Source organism: Cydia pomonella, chromosome 6 (genome assembly GCF_033807575.1).
Source record: "Cydia pomonella isolate Wapato2018A chromosome 6, ilCydPomo1, whole genome shotgun sequence".
Taxonomy (NCBI): Eukaryota; Metazoa; Arthropoda; class Insecta; order Lepidoptera; family Tortricidae; genus Cydia; species Cydia pomonella.
This window is the reverse complement of record NC_084708.1, coordinates 25,824,916-25,845,700: the sequence shown is the minus strand read 5'-3', so window position 1 is coordinate 25,845,700 and position 20,785 is coordinate 25,824,916. Positions and strand designations below refer to the sequence as shown.

General features: G+C 37.5%; 1 protein-coding gene across 3 annotated transcripts in view; it reads right to left on the bottom strand.

Annotated features, from left to right (window-relative positions):
- The window catches only part of LOC133519363 (solute carrier family 12 member 4), a 296,551-nt gene that overhangs the window by 109,308 nt on the left and 166,458 nt on the right, over positions 1-20,785 (bottom strand). The window contains exon 1 of one of the 3 annotated variants that reach the window (XM_061853406.1): positions 368-564. The exons of 1 other annotated variant lie outside the window; for it this stretch is intronic. The gene's annotated coding sequence lies outside the window, so the exon portion shown is untranslated. Of the gene's footprint in view, positions 1-342; positions 565-20,785 lie in introns of those variants that run through there. One more of the 3 variants, XM_061853407.1, reaches the window with a different exon arrangement.

Below are 20,785 nucleotides of genomic sequence, written 5' to 3'. Positions count from 1 at the left end.
AAGCACGTCTTATATTTAATAAATAGCTTCGATATTTGTAGTACAACTAATTATATCAGAAATTAAGGCTTTAATCATAGTAATAAAGCTCTCAAATACAATGATTTGGTCCAAAATATCGTCATGTTCAGAATTACTGTCTATTAACCAGTGTCGCTGGCGCTACACCTGATTATATCTGGATGAAAGAGATGTAACTTAACTACAGGTATGTGTAACGTGTAAAGTGTCTTCTGTCATATGGAACTACTATGATGAAGCTACAAGGTTGAACTACAATGGCAATATTGTGAATGACTGATGAGCACGTCTCACGTGATCCGTCAACTGCGGAGATCATACCGTCACAGTTGTACACAACACTAACCAGTAACACACGTTATGTAAGCACGAGGCCTGCCGGGCTGCGACGGCGGCGCGAGTTCGCCAGGGCGCGATGCCCGAGATCGATTCGGGCGGCTCGCGGCACGGGAGTGCAGCTCCGAGCCCGGAGGCTGCGCCCCGCACAGCCTCCCCGACCCCCGCACGCCACGCATGCGCGAACTTAAACCTCCCAACCACCAGTGTAACCCTAACTAAGCTACTTACAATTGTAACCAGTTCTAAGACCAAGATATACCAGTTAACCAGCGATAAATGTCTCGTGAATGTGACGCCGCGCCGCCGCGCGGGAGACGTTTCAATTCCGCACATCACTATCTCAATTTCGTTTTCTCGGTGCCTAGAATGGTATACGCGCTAATTTTAACTGGAAGTTATAAATTTAGGTTTCCGTTACGGGAGCGGGTATTTAAAAGGTAACTTGACGGTGTTTAATCATTTTTACTACAAGACTATATCTATATATGATATTGGCGATATAATCAGCTGTTCCATATATTTATTAACCATCCAAGTCCTCAATATAGTTAACCAAGGGTTAGCGAAGCTCACCATTTCCGCTTGGGCAAAAATGCTTTCGTATGCTCGGATTTCTCCTCTACAGGTCACAATTCTCAAACCGATGTTCGTGAAATTTTGTGAGCAGGTTCAAAAATCGAACATACTTTTTTGTCCATTCATTTTTGGATATTTTTCACAATGGTGGAGCCACACATTTCGTTCAGTTTTAAGCTATGCTCGCGAGGTCTACAGGGAACAGAGCCTCTAGTCTTACTAAGACAACATATCTATTACTACTTTATTTGGAAGCAGGTACTTACCCTTATATTTTGTACCTTATCTAAAAGACAAGAATGTCTCCATTTTTGAAGTGAAAACTTCTTTAGCGGCGCTGTGCACTTTTTATGATGGGGAAAAAAATGTTAAACTCGCGACAGGTAACGTGACCGACAGATTCGACAGATTGAAAATTCGTAAGACGGACACGTGACCTGATCGAAAAACTGTTACAATGTCATTGAAGCCAGTAGAGTAGAAGTTGATTCTTCTGAGAGATAAATTTTTTAATGTTAAATAATAATTGTTGTAATAGTTATGAAGTGTTAAATTTTTAATGTAATATAAATTGTCATGTTTGTGTACGATAGCGCAATAAATGAATATTGTATTTTACCACATAAATGATAGTACTTTTATACTGATAATTAAAGCAATTCGTGCAAAATTATTCCCTAACCATTCCAAAATATCAAAAATGCACAACGTTAATATTCAAGTTTTCACTTCTGCCGGCACTCCCGGATCTCTCGGACTCTTTTTAGGGTTCCGTAGCCAAATGGCAAAAAACGGAACCCTTATAGATTCGTCATGTCCGTCTGTCTGTCCGATTATGTCACAGCCACTTTTTTCCGAAACTATAAGAGCTATACTGTTCAAACTTAGTAAGTAGATGTATTTTATGAACCGCATTAAGATGTTCACACAAAAATAGAAAAAAAACAATAAATTTTGGGGGTTACCCATACTTAGAACTGAAACTCAAAAAATCTTTTTTCATCAAACCCATACACGGGTGGGGTATCTATGGATAGGTCTTCAAAAATGATATTGAGGTTTCTAATATCATTTTTTTCTAAACTGAATAGTTTGCGCGAGAGACACTTCCAAAGTGAAAAAATGAGTGTCCCCCCCCCCCCCCCCCGCCCCCGTAACTTCTAAAATAACAGAATGAAATATCTAAAAAAAATATAAGATATACATTACCATGCAAACTTCCACCGAAAATTGGTTTGAACGAGATCTAGTGAGTAGTTTTTTTTAATACGTCATAAAATTAAAAAAAATAATTTTTTCATCAGACCCATACGTGTGGGTTATCTACGGATAGGTCTTCAAAAATGATATTGAGGTTTCTAATATCATTTTTTTCTAAAATGAATAGTTTGCGCGACAGACACTTCCAAAGTGGTAAAATGTGTGTCCAAAGTGGTAAAATGTTGAACAAGATCTAGTAAGTAGATTTTTTTTTAATACGTCATAAATGGTACGGAACCCTTCATGCGCGAGTCCGACTCGCACTTGGCCGCTTTTTTATTTATTTAATTATCATTTATTCATACAACTATAAATTTTGTATGCCATAGTAGCGGTTTGCGGTTTTTGACACATCCTAAACGGTTTATGATATGTTTGTTAGTTTTTTGAGAATCTGATATTTTTTTTGTTAAAATGAACGTTTTATCTCCATCATGTTGCTTTTGTGTAGTTTTTTTGCCAAATGACAGATCGAACAAATATGGGGCAATGGAACTGACATTTTGTGTCTGATATAATGTCGATATAATAAAAATGTTGAAACAATTCAAGTGTGGTTATTTTCAACACAAATTTTGGTATTTACCTACACTAGGTAGGTTTAAGAGAGGTATGGGCAATGTGAATGTCATCTCGCCTTGTGTGGTAGGGCACAGCACAGCAGATGTCATTCCAGATCTAGAGCAGAGCCCAACTGGGGAAGTACCTCCACCTTACAGAAAACCGCAGCCAAATAACACTTGACCCTACTCATAGTGTTGTGTTCCTGCCGGTGAGTAAGGTTGCCAGAGCTCAACGAGGGGGGTGGGGTTAGGGTCGGCAACGCGCATGTAACTCCTCTGGAGTTGCAGGTGTACATAGGCTACGGAGACTGCTTACCATCAGGCAGGCCGTATGCTTGTTTGCCACCGACGTAGTATATAAAAAAAAAAGGTATAAGTGATTCTACAAATTAAAATGTTGATAATTTAGGTATTGCTTTAAATATCAGTTTATGTAAAGTCTTTGGGATTAATTCGGAGCAGGTTTAGTTAATGCAATGAAATTATGGCTTTGTCGTGAGGTTAGCTGGCTATTCACATTTTTATGATTTTAATTAGTTTTTTCTATATGTGCTAAATATATGAGCCTAAGTTACCCCATGTTGAGGTCAATGTAACCCGACTTTACGTTATATATAAAGTTTTGAAGAGAGGGATTACAATATTGTATTTCGCGCGCTCGAGCGACGGACTATCAAAGTCTATGAGGTAGGGACGCTTTGAGGGCAAAAAGGGCAACAGTCGCCATCAACACTAAGAATAACCGTAGGTTTTTCATAAAAAAAGATATATGTACAATGATGGTTTGCAAGCTTTTATTTAACTTGCCCTGGTAGTATGTTAGTGCATGTGGGCCACATCTTGGATGCTAAATATGACCCACTTCCCGATTTTTGATTGAGCTGAGACTTTGCATAGGTATAATAAATCGGACGACAAGCAATAAATATTATGATGACATGGAGCTGATCTGATAGTGAAGACAGGAGGCCATGGTAACTCTGTGATAAAAAAAATGACTAACTAAGTGTGTTTGTGGTTGTTAGAATTGTCTGATGATTGATACACGTCGGTACTACTTTTCACGAAATACTGCCATCTGACCATTTAACCCAGAGGGGAAACTAGGCTTTGTTAGGATTAGTTCGGTTTCCTCACGATGTTTTCCTTCATCGAAAAGCAATTATTTAATATCAAATGATATATCGTTCATAATTTCTGAAGAACTCATTGGTGCGAGCCGCGGTTTGAACCCACGACCTCCGGGTTGAAAGTTGAACGCTCTTGCAATCGCAAAATGCAAGCGCTTACCATCTTGGCTAATTTCTTGCAGATGGTAATGTTTCTTTACAAATCTTCCATATAACTCACATATAAGAGTCATTAGCGATATGTTAGCTACGGCGCAAACGATTGGCATCTTGACTAGGCCCCCAGGTAAGGGGCATTTATGGTTAGTTATAAATAGCAAAGGTCGTACCGTACCGAAGCGGTGATCCGGGGAGCGTTGAATATTCCTAGCACTAAAAACCGCAAGTAAATTCTCGCCTCGACGATGCCATGGCGACTAAATAAGTAGCTTAACTGTGACCCGTAGTTACGGATCTGGAGAAGAATTGAATAAATAAATACATAAATCGACCTAGCCCCACAGTATGCTCAATAGGGCTTGTGAAAGGTATTAGACGACGATATATATAATAGATAGATATAAATAAAAATTTTAATACAGAAAAATATCCTTAAGGCCCATTTAGATGGTACGAGTTTCTCGCCCGTTTTGGGGCGAGAAATCGTATGACATTATCGTACGCAATAATCGCCGGGCGAGAATCGTATAAAAATGGTTACATTAATGCGAGAAATAAAAACTCGTTTACGATTATGTCATTCGATACTCGTACGGAGATTATCGCCAGGCGACATAGTTTACACGAGACGCTGGATTCTACGGAGATATTAGCTGACGATGTCTCGACTCATCTAAACTCGTTCTTAAGGGCTCATTTAGACGGCGCGCGAACGCGCATGCGATTTTAGTTACATTGCGGACTGTTGACGTTACATCCGTATCAGCCGACCGATCAAATACCGCAATGTAACGAATCTCGCATGCGAGTTCTTGCACCGTCCAAATGAGCCCTTCTTCAGGACCAATATTTGTGATGAACACACAAAAGTAAATGTTAACAGGATATGAACACGGGATTTGCATTGTGAACGAAGACAAAAAGCCTGGAGCACAGTAAGAGGGTATGGTGACCGCTTACCATCAGGCCCGTATGCTTGTTTGCCACCGACGTGGTATAAAAAAAATAAAGCTAGGAAGATGATGACTAGCTCTAAATAATAGACTTTAAGGGCGGTTATAGACTAGCGTTTTATACGTGCCTATAAGTTTGTTTTTGGTACGGCGTAGAAAAAAATGCTAGTCTTAACCGCCCTTAGGCAAATGTTTATTAGCGTTTGGCAAGCAATGGGAACTAGACTGGCCCTTGTCGACTCGAATCAAGGGCAACGGTGTAATCTTTTGATTTAAAGCATCCACGTAAACGAAAACATACTGGAAATAGGGTCAAATTTATGAGGCAGGAAGAGAGACCGGACTTTAATAAATATACATTATTTTAGGTAATATTCTACAAACTTTTTACACATTTCGATACCTTCAAGTATCATATTTTATGTTTGATCTTTTTGTTGTAAATTTCTCTATTTATCTTTATTTAATCCATATAAACAGCCACGTAAACAGAAAACGGCATACTGGAAATGGGGTCAAATTTATGAGCTAGGAAGAGAGACCGGACTTTAATAAATATACATTATTTTAGGTAATATTCCACAAACTTTTTACACATTTTGACACCTTCAAGTATCATATTTTATGTTTGATCTTTTTGGTGTAAATTTCTACCTTTATCTTTATTTAATCCATATAAATATTTAAATGCGTGTGTCGTGACTGACTGATTCGCCAACACAGAGCTGAAACTACAAAAACCAGAAACTTGAAATTTGCGCACTAAATTGCATTTTTAAAGTGTATAAAAGATAAGAAGCAATTTTGAAAAATTCAACCCCTAAAAGGGGGTTGAACGTTTGTATAGCGTTCAAGTTTTATTTTAATCTATAGGAACTTGAAACATCGTGCATCGTGATAACTTGATAAGCTATTATATTAAAATAGATGAAAAATCGTTTCAGCGTTTTTGGAAATTCATTACCTAAAAGGGTAAGAAAGGGGATGAAAGTTTGTACGAGGATTATTTATTTTTGTGAAAAAGGAAATTAATAATGCTTAGAACAATAAATAGACCCGTATGTAAGCTATTGTTAAAAGGTGCTATAAACTTGAATAAGCGTCCATTTAGATTCATAATTGATAGCGAGAGTTAAGTAATGAGTATCTATTTACCGCTTTGTTGGCTCGCTGTGGTTACATACAAGTCCTTAGGCATCGGTTATAGGGACAGTTTACGCGTTGTCAGCATTTCGCGCGTCTACGACGGACGGTTCAACGCATAGCTCGCTCGTCAGTTGTCTCCCGGTCGCGACTGTGTGAATACACATTCTTAATTTTTAAGATCTTATTTCATGTAGGTGTACTGAAGGACAAAGGTCTATATTGTTCCCGCGGGAGCTATGGATTGTGAAAAAAAGCTATTACTCCCTAGGGAGTTATAGCTTTTTTTAATTTATTATGTCACTTATTCATACAAACCATAGAGCATGAATGAGTTTTACTTTTAAAATACTGACGTTTATAATTTAATATTTTTGTTATAATATTAAATATTTTTACATAATTTTCAAACGAGGCTGAATGCCGCATAGGTCTGTGCCTTCAATGCCTAACCTGTCAAGATCAATTACAAAATGGCGGACGAATGACATACCGTAAAACCACCCAACTATAATCCAAAGCTCCCAACTACTTATGGTCCACAAATAAACTCAATTTTTCTCGTTCAGGTGTGTATTTTACTATATTTTTGTAGTTCTAAGGCAAAGTATGTTTATAAATGGAAGGTAAAACTAGGAGTAAATCAAAAGAAACATTGGTATAGATACTTAATTTTCTTTTGAACTTGTGGACTATAATTGCAGTATTGGACTAGAGTTGGGTAGTTTTACGGTATCAAAATATATCACCGTATTTAAGAATTATTTCGCTTAAAAATTAGTTTTTACTTCGCATGTGTGATGAAAAACATTGTGTGTAACTTGGGGGGTAAGAATATTGCATTGTGTGTAACTTGGGGGGTAAGAAATTGGGGGTCTTTAATTCCAATTACCACCCTCGTATCCAAAATTTCACTTACCCCCCTCGTTGCACAATGTACTAAAGTATTACTGCATTTCTTATTATATCCCAGATACCCCTATAGTGGTGACGACGTAATTTGAACACGCAACCTTCTAATCTGGATACCCCTATATCGGTGTATCGGGGTGTGCCCGGATCCCTTCGTTTGGCATAATTATTGAAAGTCATAATGTGATGACAGTCTTATTATCATTAGTCATAACTCTGAAACCGTTAACTTTTTAGGAATTTCCTTAGGTTATCTTATAGATAGGGTTAGGAGGTTAGGTTTGTTTTATGGCAATCCTGAAAAGTTATGCGTCTCTGAGTAAAAGGAAAATTATTGCAAACGAGAATGCGGACAAACAATGTATTATGTATGACATTTATGACTTAAAACTTTATGGGAAGCAATAGAGACCCGCGTGTGCCATATAAGTAGTAGGTACACTCGAGGAAATTGATTTCTGTGCCACTTCGTACAGTCAACTGTAAAAATATGTCCCATAGCTCTTAATTCGCCAACATAAGAGCTGTGGGACATATTTTTGAGCAACTTGGTTGTACCCATATTTTTACACTTGACTGTACCCTGTCACAGTCATTATCAATATGAAAGCCGCTTGGGATCCTATACTATATCTGTGTGGTGTAGACCTCGCGAGCATTACTTAAAATTAAATAAATGTATAGATCTGCCATTTGGAAAAAATACAACAACCGAATCAACAAAAATGTGTGGGTGGTGGTGGTAGTTCATAAAAATCGGACAAGTGCGAGTCGGACTCGCCCACCGAGGGTTCCGTACTTTTTAATATATGTTGTTATAGGGACTGTGCGCGTTGGAGGGTCTGCCATCTTGTGGCCTGAGTCGGAACCATAAACATCTACATTTACACGTCACGTCCCAACTAGCAAAAACACGCTTACAACAGTCTCAAGACTACAATTTTTTCGCTCTTATATTGATTTTATATCATCGTATAAGCCCGGATTTGGGCACAAATTATAAGCGTATTTATTTTAATATCGTTCTAATATCAGTCTAATTGAATGCTGTTTGCGTTTACAGTAATTTTCCCAAAACTAATTTAAGCTACCTCAGGCTAATATCGCTTTTACATAAGTATCTTGTAAGCCTAAATAAACTTATTTTGATATTTTGGAAGATCACACAGAGTTGAAACATTCTATTTGTAAAGTATAAGTGTACGAATAAAATTAACTGCAGCGTGACAAAAAAAAAGTGTAAATATTTATCAAACTGTTTATGAATTATGTTTAAATATAATAACGTGCTCGTTATCATCGTGTGTGTTCATGTTTTACGGTAAGTATTCACGTGGGAAAATATTATTTACTGTAAAGTAAACCCTGTTTTACGCTTCAAACTTCATGCGCCTGATCAAATATGGGTATTTGTATCCTCTTATAATTATTTTATTTATTTATTTGTATTGATAGTGAGCCATTGCTGTAGGTGTATTTTTCAAGCGCACTATTAGAGTATTTTAAGATTATTTACACTAACTTTGGCATTCTGAATACAAATGATATGGCCATGTTGAATTAAGTAGGGTTTCTTGCTTTACTTAGTAAAACCCTTAACATATTTGTTTATCCTTACTTGATTACTAGACACATACTAATAAACTAAATGTCTTTTTATTTAAGTGACAAGGTTGTTGATGCGAAATGGTTAAATTTATGGATTCCCAAAATCGATTTAAGATCAAACCATCTTATATTGAACTTGTCTTGTGTGATTTAGTATCCTGATCCTATATCACTCCAATATCTTACTAAAGTGCCGCTGTTGTTCTTATTATAGCTTTAAATAAGATCAAAAACGTACGTACTTACAGTGTCCTTATGCTATGCTGATATTAGCCTTACATTCTTACAATAGCATTTAGAAAGTCTAATATAAAATCAAATGAACTTAGAGAATGGGGATATAAGACCAGGTACTCTCAAGATCAATGAGACTTCGTTAATGTTATTGTAGGAGCAAGAGGCTTATAATAGTATTATGCTATGCTGATATTAGTCTTGCATTCTTACAATGGCATTTAGAAAGTCTAATATAAAATCAAATGAACTTAGAGAATGGGGATATAAGACCAGGTACTCTCAAGATCAATGAGACTTTTGTAAATGTTGTTGTAGGAGCAAGAGGCTTATAATAGTATTATAAAATGCTCTTATGAACATATATAAGACTAGGTAATAAGACTGACCTTACTAAAGTCTGTCCTAGCTTGTCTAAGACTCATATAAGAGCGATTGTTATTCCAAAACAATAATAAGAGCGCTATAAGCTCACCACTCTTATAAAGTGCGCAATCTGAGACTTTTTTGCTTGTTGGGGTGTTTTCTTGTGCATTGTAGGTTCTGCCATCTTGCGGGCTACATCGGAACAATAAACATCACATTTACGCCTCGCGCCAAAAATCTGACGGCTCCTGTGCTGCCTCCTACAGTTCATGCACGCTCCCTATAGCGGCAACAGAAATACATCATCTGTGAAAATTTCAGCTGATAGCTAGCTATCATGATTCATGAGATACAGCATGGTGACAGACGGACGGACGGACGGAAGGATAGCGGAGTCTTAGTAATAGGGTCCCGTTTTACCCTTTGGGTACGGAATCCTAAAAATCGGTTGAGTATTCCGATCGGTAGAGGAAAACATCCAGACATACGAAAGCATTTTTGGCTAAGCTGTAACGAAGACCTTCACTAACGCTCGGACCACTATAGCAATGTATAATTCCTTGAACGGAGAAGAAACGTGCTATAAACTCCAGCATCCGTTTAGATTCATAATTGATAGCGAGAGCTTTAAGTAATGAGTATCTATTATCCGCTCAGTTGCCTCGCTGCGGTTTCTGCGGGGAGGGGGGGGGGGAGGCATCCGTGAATATCAGCAGGGATTCACTGATTGTATAAGACGTGTAAAGTCTAACAGGCCAACTCGAATGTACACGGACATTCAAATTATTAGTTATCGTCCCGCGTCACTACATGTACGGAAAAGTACGAAAGAACAATATATATATGCCATTCTGATTTGTCAGTGTACGTTTGAATTGGCCTGTAAGAACTGATCTTGCCCCCGAGTTTGTACATAATGAGTATTTGTAAGGATTTTGAAAATAAAAAAAACGGATTTATAAAAATGTATCAAGTTACATTACATTTCGGATCTCAAGGGTTCGAAGTAGGATAGAATAGAGCTGGGGTATATGTATAGCTTTATTCAACGTTCATAAGCGTATTGTAATCGGATCCCTTTGTTTGGCATAAATTGAAAGTCATAATGTAATGATAGTCCTATTATCATTAGTCATAACTCTGAGACCGTTAACTTTCAGGAAATTCCTTAAGTTATCCTATAGGTAGGGTAGGTTAGGTTTGTTTTATGGCAAAAGTTACGCGTTTCTGAGAAAAACAAAATTATGGCTAACGAAAATGCGGACAAACAATACCTACATTATGACTTAAAACTTTATTTGAAACAAGACCCTGTTGTAATATGCCGACTTGAAATATAAACTATTTTTAACTGTATCTAACATACCATGTATGGCCGCATGTATTCTCACCCGAAATAGTTTAATATAATTTTTTATACAAAAGAAATGAAAATATTATTTCCCCGTAGAACAATTGCTATATTTGTAATTTAAATCTTGTTATTGTAGAATATGTTAGTGCAAAATGATAAGCTAAGTACTGGCAACAAAAAAGTGTTTTTCTCATAAAAACAATATATAAAACAAGGCCACGGCCAACATAGAGACGACCTTAAGCACTGGGCCGAACTAGCCTGGGGGACCGGCACAACAAAACCCGTAATGCGTGATGCCCCTGCGACTCAACCAGCCCTCATAGGAGATTTATTACTAAACAGTGTGTGGGAACCTTCAAGAAAAGCGTTCTTCGACGTTCGCATAGTAAATGCTGACGCTTCCTCTTACAGCAACCTCACCTGGCAAAAATCTCATCATGCGACGACATCTCTCAATCTCATGCGACGGAGCTGTAGGGACTGAATACAATAGTTTCTAAAAAAAAACAGCATTAAAGTTAAATGATAAACGGGGAATAGCGTATTCACAAATTATTTTCTGGCTGAAAGTTAAAATTTCCGTAATTAGAGCTGTCTCCATAAGAGTTAGAGGCACAAGACGACACATTAAAGCTTTTGAGTGCGAAGATGGTGCAGGAATCATATACTGAAAGTCCCCCAAGAAGTCTTCTACTACCTCCTCATATCAAAAGTCAGAAAAGTAAATGAAAATATTATCGTGCCTCGTTTATGTAAGGAAATAATGTTATAATACAATCAAATGATCATGCGTGAATGTATGTGTAATATTATTTTAATGATGTGCGAAATAATTGTAATTTAATCACCTACTGTAGCCCTCTTATATTGCTGTGCCCTTACAGGGTGTCACATGTATACCTATATGTTCCATTCCATCCATGCTTGTAATGTGATATGCAATAAACTATTCTATTCTATTCTATCACTGCTGAAGGTACCAGTACTTTTTTATATACTCTTTACCGTCTCCATGTTTATGTATATTGTATCTTACGTCAATAAATATATATTTATAGAACAGACGACTGATTTCCGTTATATTCAAGGACTTGATCTCTTTTCAGCAAAACTTTGCGGCCGATTCGCTATTCTCTCATCGAACAGTAATAAAATCGTAAAAGCCATAAAACATTAAAATGAATTCTTGGAACACGCCATCGCCGACGGCTTTTATGACAGCTTTAACAGCTCTCGTAATGTAACAGGCTGTCGCTGATGTACCTAAGATAATGGGTAGATGAGAACATTTTAGAGCAAATAAACGAAATTTGAAGACTCGAAGACTCGAACTCGCGACACAGGATCACTAATAGAGACTACAGAGACTTCAGGACAGCAAATATTTCCACTCTATGCGCCTTAGAGAGGCGCCCCTAGCGACATCTACATAATTTTAGAGCAGATGGGAGCGAGAGTTTACTTTGGTGTGGCTTACAACCAAACTCCGTTATTAATGTTGCAATTCTCTGAAAATGAGGGTTGGAAAAAGTATCTATCGCAGGGAACCCTAACTTCGCCCGTGGAGCCCAACTTCGCCTGAAAACAATTTAAAAATTATATTTTCACCAAAAATGGATATCTAATCCACAGAAGTAAAAATAAAACAAGCTGCATAAATATAGTTTTAAAGTAAAAAAGAAAAGTAAAATCTTCGCCACCCGTCCCATGACACGATTTATAACAGAATTTTGATTTACCCAATGAAATTATATCTTAATAAGGCGAATTTAGGGTACGTATTAAAAAAAAGTCATTTACTGCTGCAAAAAACACGTATGTATGGTAACGAATAAAAACAAAGCGCAATAAACACAGAGTTTAATTTGAATATGGTTGTTTACGGTATGTTAAAAAATGTACATAATGCATGAAATAGCACTAGCAAATACTCGTAGCATTGCCAAGAGGACCCCAGGCTCCCATGAGCCGTGGGAAAAACCGTTAACTGTAGGTTTTTCTCGGGTAGTTATTTTTGGGTAGGTAAGAGGGTTTCTGTATAGGCGTATAGGTGTCCTGCCCACTATGACCTCCAGTGCCGAGACATGGACGCTCACTAAGGAGACTGTGCATAAAATTCGAGTGGCACAGAGAGCCATGGAGCGCGCCATGCTCGGCATCAAAGTTCAAGACCGAGTGAGGAATGTCGAGATCCGACGTCGCACCAAGGTGCAAGACGCCACATAACTTTATTAATAGAATACAAGGTATGTAGGTACTTTATTCAAGACACGTTTGAAATAAACTTAAGTTAAACATTAAGTGCCAACTTATTATTAAGCGTCACTGAAAAGGTCTCAACTCAGCTTAATGTCAAGGTACCTCCCTAAGGATTTCGACGCTGGTATTCTTTGGAAGCCCTTCCGAGACAAGGCAACGCGCTAAAATACAACAACATTTCATTACAATTATTCTTCTTCCTCGCGTTGTCCCGGCATTTTGCCACGGCTCATGGGAGCCTGGGGTCCGCTTGACAACTAATCCCAAGATTTGGCGTAGGCACTAATTTTTACGAAAGCGACTGCCATCTGCCCTTCCAACCCAGAGGGTAAACTAGGCCTTGTTGGGATTAGTCCGGTTTCCTCACGATGTTTTCCTTCACCGAAAAGCGGCTGGTAAATATGATATAAGTTCCGAAAAACTCATTGGTACGAGCCGGGGTTTGAACCCGCGACCTCCGGATTGCAAGTCGCACGCTCTTACCGCTATGCCACCAGCGCTTCATTTCATTACAATTATTATACTCCTTAAATGCAATAGTTTCAACTAAATTTTATAAAACTTTATATCATTATATTTCATTGTGTATCTTATGGACAGGGTATAATATCGGAGGGTCATATACCGTGGTGATTATTATAGGTAAACGTATTCTTACTGCCAGAATCTCTTTCGAAAGCTTCCAACGATCTTACCTTGTAGGAGTTATAGGGAGCCGTAGAGTCCTGGATCCAAATATGCACGTAGGCACGCATTACTTCTAACCTAAAGCAGTTTCATCCATTCCATTCTTACCTGAGGACAAAAAGTAAATAAATTTGTAACGGGTTGGTTTGATATAAGATACGGGAAAACGGACAACAGTAACACATTTTTTTAACTGCACATAGCCAGGTTAATATGCAGGTTAAATACTAAACTAATTGTTATATGTGGTCAACATAAAACGTACAAAAAGTACGGATTCTATAGTAGTGGATATAGTAAGTATAGAAAACATTATGTACACATATATCGTAAACCCTCTACGGAGCGTTCTTTATCCATAAACCCTCTATGATGCGCTCAAAAACTGCGAATTACGACCAGCTTAAAAATAAACTGTCCGAACTGTAGATAGGCTCCCGACGGGAGCTGTGCCAGCCACGGCCAGCCGGCACGGCGTAAATAATAAAAACTCACGATACGCCGGCCTGGGGAATTGCCAGTAAATTATGAAGGGACTCCGAACCTTTGCGAGGATGACGCTATTTAATATACTGTCTACTTGAAATCACGAATATCGAAAAATGGAAATTTTGTTATACGCCTCTCGAATATTAGCGATAAACAGAAACAGATAAAATTTAGATTTTCAATCTGAGCAGTAGGTGATCTCTGAGGTTGCCACCAGATTGAATGTGCGTAACTTACTTTTTAAGCATCTCGCTCGTACTCGCATATTAGTGCGAGCGAGATGTATAGAAAGTAAGTGACGCAGACGTTAGCGAATATGTCAGTTTGACACTGCTAAGGCAATCGTGGTAAGGCTACTGGTTCTGATGCGACCTATGGATGCGTGTAATTCTAGTAGTGATAGAAACACATCGGTTAACCTCTTTTTTTATTTTAACATAAATCAAGTGTAGTGGTTAAAGCATAAATTCAGGCCCCTCCCAGTCAACACAGTGCTTCATAAGTGACCTAAGTGGCACCACAATCCAGACAAAGTACCAAAAATCCTTACATGTCCGGGGAAATCCTGAGGAATGGCAACCCTATGCTCCTAGTAATAACCAGACTCACTATCAAAAGCACTGCTCAATATACCCAAAGAGCTCAACCAAAATAAATGTCATATACGAAGAAAAAGTGACCAAGGCCTCTAATGCCCAGGGCTGGAATCCAATCAGCGTACTCTGTTATAAGTGCCTAAACCCCTCGGCCACCCGGGTCACGGCCACATGGGTCAAATTTTCCAGTTATATGCAATTTTCTGAGGGCTTATGTCGCCCCCGAAATAGTATACCTACAGAGAATAAAAATAACAGCACAAATACACGAAAATAATATTTATGTAAGTAGAATTTGTCCCTCAGTTAAACCCACGACCTCCAACATCATTACAGCCACTAACCTGCTCAATCAGTCACATTAATTGCTCCATTACTGCCCCATAACCACTCATCTTGCCTGTTCTTTATGTCTCATGTTCTCCCGTGTGACGGACGGGCCGCCTGCGTGGCATTCACAAAGTCGTTATTAGTGTTGGTTAAGACTTGAGTCTTTTGATTTAAGAGCCAGCTCAGTTTTTTTGTTTTTCAGTTCCAGTTCATATCTTCCGGCTCCATCATCATATCAGTTCGACAGTACCATATTATTGTATTGTCATCAGAACTACATACAGCTGCCAATTTTCATGACGCTACGATCCTTGGAAGAATTAAAAGATTGTGCAAGGTATAAGATATGAAAAATCTCACCTGAAAAGGATGGTCAAATAATAACAATAATAAACAAAGAAGTCATATAACTATGCGATTATAAATTATACAGATATACACAGATTATAAATTATTTAAGTTTTCATGGACGTTTTTATCAACGATTGATCTTGGCTAGGCCCTCTGTGATTGTAGTGGCCGGCAGACGGTCGAAGGTTTCGTGAATGTAGGCTGAATCGATATACCCCTCGCCCGACGTGGTTAAGCGGGAAGATCTCGGGGTTTCTTATCGCACTGAAGGCGGCTGTCCTTACAAACGTATTTAGATTTTTGTAACATTATACGTGACCTATTAACCTTAATAAAAAAGCCAGCTAAGTGTAAGTCGAATTTGCGCCCCAAGGGTTCCGTACTTCGCAAGTCCAGTCGTCTTATATAGGTGAATACACATAAAAAACAAGATCTTTACAAATTGCGAGCCTCTTCTACGTTCTTCTCTCGCTTTCACTGAGCGCAAGTGTAAGTCAGATGGATATGCGTGCTCGGAACCGCGGATATCATGTTTATGAATTTTTATTTGTTGTAGGTCTTAAAAGAGAAAAAGTAATAGCTGAATTTCCTCAAAAATAAAATTTGCGCGTTTAAAAAAGCAATTTTCATATATTTAGCTTTTGTGCATAAATTGTTACAATTTTTTTAAGTGTTTATATGTCCATGTTTTTTTTCTATCGAGCGAAAGCCAAGAAATCAAGATTCGTATCGCAGAAGTCCCTCGAAAAAGTCCACAAGATTACTAATGAAATTTTTGGCAACCGTATTATTATCTAAGAAAAGCAGTATGTGTTGTCAAGCAACATAATTATAAGTATAATAGTTATTATTGATTTTGCAATTCCGCACGTCATGTCATGTACTTTACTCAGTTTCTACCTGTGAAAACTTGTAATTGGCTTACTGTTTTTATTTCGAATCATATTTTGTTACTTTAGCTGTAAGTTTTCCTAAGAAATAAAATAAAATAAAACTCCGCTCTGAACCTGAACCTACGGCACCTAAAGGGACACCAAATAACGTTTGTAGTGGTAAGCTGGAGCGTTGAAATCGCAGGTTTATCCGTTGGAATAAAGGCAATCGCTCCATTTTTCTCGCCTGGGGAAATTATGCGGAGCGCCTGTCTGATGCCGGCGCTCACGTGGAAACGTTCCAGTACAAGGTCAAATGTATGTGCTTCATAATATATCAAATACTATATTGTCGACTACGGTAGCAATGGTGGCTTAACGTTAAATTACCGTCAGTAATGCGTGCGACTTCAAATCGAATATCGCGTGTTTGAACACAGGCTCATACCAAGAAGTATGTTGGAATTTATGTACGGGATGTAATTTAATAAAATTACCAATAGCTTTTCAAATCAAATTAAAAATATTTTATTATAAGGCAACTAAGGCCTATATATATGTACATATAAATACGTTACGAACGAACATATGTAGGTACAAGGCTTAGCTACAAGCAATTTAAATCGTTATAACATATTTACAAATATCATCAAATATAATTTTCAGTTATTTTTGAGCACTATAGGTCCAGAATATCTGATGACGACTATATTAGGGGTCCATGAGTTAAAGAACAGTCAGTCGGACGGACATGGTGAAACTATAAGGGTTCCCTATTAACGGAACCCTAAAGCGAAGGATAACTACGTATAATAAGAGGCGCCAGACGTCCGTGGGCCCGCCATTGTCCCGCTCCTCTTTTGTTTTTCGTTTTGCTTCGTTTTACCTACTGGCGACTTCATCTTTGACTTGTATACTATCGCCCACACTGTTAAGGATAGCGGAGGACCGCTTGTCCAAATGTCCATACAAACGGGGTCCTCATTTTCCCCTCTGGTTATTGTTTATTATGGAAAATATTTTTTCACCACACCACAGCTGGTTTACCAGCGTAAAGGCTCTTGATTTTTCAAAATGATGAGAAAGTTGCATTTTATTCACATGTGAGGTAAAGTCTGATGCATATTTTGAGTTGTTTCCTTATGTTGGTTAGTAGAATTGACTTTTAAATTATGATTTTGAATGATAAATATTTTAATAACGTACATTTGTGCTTCACTCGGTGGATAATACATTTGTTTAACCTTCGTGCCTTGAAACCATCGCAACGCCCAAGATTCCGTATTTGAACCACTATGATAAATATTAGCACGAGCGCTTAAACAACAACTTTGCCCTCTTGTAAATCAAATAGCTATTACACAATCTGACGTACAATTAACAAAAGCTATGCCTCTTCGTTTGATTGTTTTAGATTTTTTAATTATTGTAAACTTGTTTTGAAAATTTTGTACGAAATTAATTTTTCGCTCCTCACTCTTCTAATAATCAAAAAAATCGAAAAACACGAAAGAGCTTAGCTATAGTTAATAGAATTCGAAATAGGGAACTATATTTACAGTACATATGGTACTACTATACCGCACTAGTGGGATAATTAGCACATTATGTCGAAAATTTAAAGGGCCGTATGTACTGTAATAGTACATTACGATACAACGAGGGGGGGCGGGTTCAGGGTCGGCAACGCGCATGTAACTCTTCTGGAGTTGCAGGCGTATATAGGCTACGGAGACTGCTTACCATCAGGCGGGCCGTATGCTTGTTTGCCACCGACGTAGTATATAAAAAAAATACAAGTGCCAAAAATAGGAAATTCGAAACGAATGGCGATAAATTAAAACACGACCGAACTAGTGCGGTAAAGTAGCACCACATGTACTGTAAAACGTTGAATGATACATGTGCAAATAGGTAACTCGCAACTGTCGGCGACTTAAAACACTCCCTTCGGCTGTGTTTTAATTTATCGCCACTCGTTGCGAATTTCCTGTTCCGTACTTGTAAAGCAACAATAAATATCGACTTAATAAAAATTACCTAGGTACTCATGTTGTTCATAGTACCTACGAGCTCGGCTTCATAGGCGGGGTCACTACCCACTAGGCCAGACCGGTCTTCGGTTATTTACTATAAAAAATACAGTTTTTCGTCCGTGTTTTGCTCTATTCGGTGGCATATGAATATATTTATAATATTACCAGAAAGACTACGTGACAAACAAACGACTAGCGATTATCTAGTCAATTTATTTATTCTCCACGGCGGCGCGGTGTCACGTATTTCGTAGGAAATTCAGAGGAAAATGCTTTTTTTCCGGAATGGCTTCATGTATCGATGTTAGTCCGGCCCAATTTCTCTAAGGATCTGTTTCATGATGTCTAAGTAAATTCCTGAATAAGCTACTTGCCACTTATTTGACGAATAAAGTCATCGTTGGCGTTCCAATCTTCAAATAAGCTTAACTGAAAGATAAAGCCTATGCTCGCTATGAAGTTTTATCTCGCAGTTAATTTATTTGGTAAGTTCTTATTCAAATCTTTACTTGGACATTGTGAAACAAGCCCTCAGATTTTGTGAAACAGACGCTAAAACACGCTTGTTAACATTGGAATTTGAGGATATTTTATCAGCGTAAAAGTCATTAAACGCTAGCCTTCTCCCCCATACTAAATATCAAACCCCTATTTCGCCCCCGTAAAGGATAAATTTCAGGATAAAATTCATCCTATACGACCTTTTCCCATAAAACAATCCCTCAACACACAATGATTAAATTTAGTTCAAACACCGTAGCGGGGATCCTGCGAGCAACTGTTGACTTATCTAAAGTATTCACGGTCCACATCGACCGGGAGCAGTATTGTGTTTTAAGATTGATTGTTGTTTTGATATTGTGGTAGTTCGAAAAGCTCGCGCGGCTAGAAAAGTTGAATCTTCTCTGAAACCACACGGACAACACTGTTCTCGAAACATAGGAGGTAAAAATAACTTAAGTACTTATACGTGATTGAGTCCCGTGTTAATAATGTGAAAAAATCATGGAAAGTTAAGTCCTCAGGTTGCTCGCCTAGGTCACTAGCTACTTTATTCTAAAATTATATTGCTAGCTATGATTTGCAGAGTAGCTTCAACTATTTCAACTCCAACATTTATTCAGCAAATAGGCCACAAGGGCACTTTTACACGTCAACATTGAATTTACATACAAACAAACACAAGCACATCAACAATTATAAAATACAATTCATTGGAAATATTAATGTAAACTAAAGTATTGTTTAAAGAAAAAGTAAGTAAAATATTATTATTACTTAGAGATGCATAAAGTCTCTAAATGTCGATTTACAAAAAAAAAAACTAAAATAATAATAGTAAAAAAACAAACAAATACCAAAAAAATCTAAAATTATTTAGAGGTGTAAATATCTCTAAATGTCAGAACTAGATGATTTTTATCAAATTATCCTTAGAGATGTATAGTCTCTAAGAGTCAAAATTCCGTATAATTAAAACATTTATTAGGATAAAAGAAACATACGAGAACTAAATGAGGCGAATCACTGTAATTATACTCAAAAATAAAGTTAGCTTAAACAGACCAGTCTCCACAAATAGCACCCGTTCACGAGCATGACGCGTATCTCAGCCATCGCCTCCCTCAACCTTCATTCGGGAAAGTGGCGACCCGATCAACAACGCCACCATAAGCAAAGACTTTTAAGCGAGCAAACGGGATATATTAATATTTAAATAGTAATAACATGTAGCTGTGACACACAACATTTTGTGATTGTATGTTATATAAAAGACGGTATAGTAACGATGTACAATTAAATATAAATGAAAAAGAGACATTCTTTTGCGATTCTTTGTATCGAATCTACTTTTATTTACATTTAAATGTTTTGGTTGGAGTCTGCCCTTACAATTATACTTCGTATCCAAATCCAAGACAACAAATATAATTTACTAGCAGCAGTACACGTTATCGTGCAGTCCAAGTCACACATTTTAGAGATTATAGTATTTAAAAAACAAGTTCGCGCTGTCCCTCTCACTCGCTACGCTGCGTTCCTGCTTCGACATCGCTCCTCCAGTACTCATTACATGTTTTTGTGTTAGTCCGAGTCACGTATTTTCGCCAAAATAGTGTTCCTCTAAATATGTGTACCTAATTGTGTTTCGATTAATGTTTATTGTGCGCTGAATAAGAAGTATAGAATCAAAACATTATTTGAACTGCCGACCGCCGTACCCTCGAACGAAAAATTGATGTTTATTCAGCTCGGCAAGTCTCGTCTCGTTTGCCATACTTACATGGCAGTTAAACTTTCAATTTGAAATTGTAGGTATATTCGTTTAGCGTAATAAACTTATTACCTAAGAAATCAAGTAAGTAATTTTTACGTTCATACGAAATCACTTACTACAACTACCTTCTTTTTTGAATAAATAAATTACGGAAAAAATAAGTATGGGGCTACAAATAGATTACAATTTGAACTTTAAATAATTGTAATACGTACTATTATAGTATTATTTACTAATATAATATTATTTAGATTTCATTTTATGAT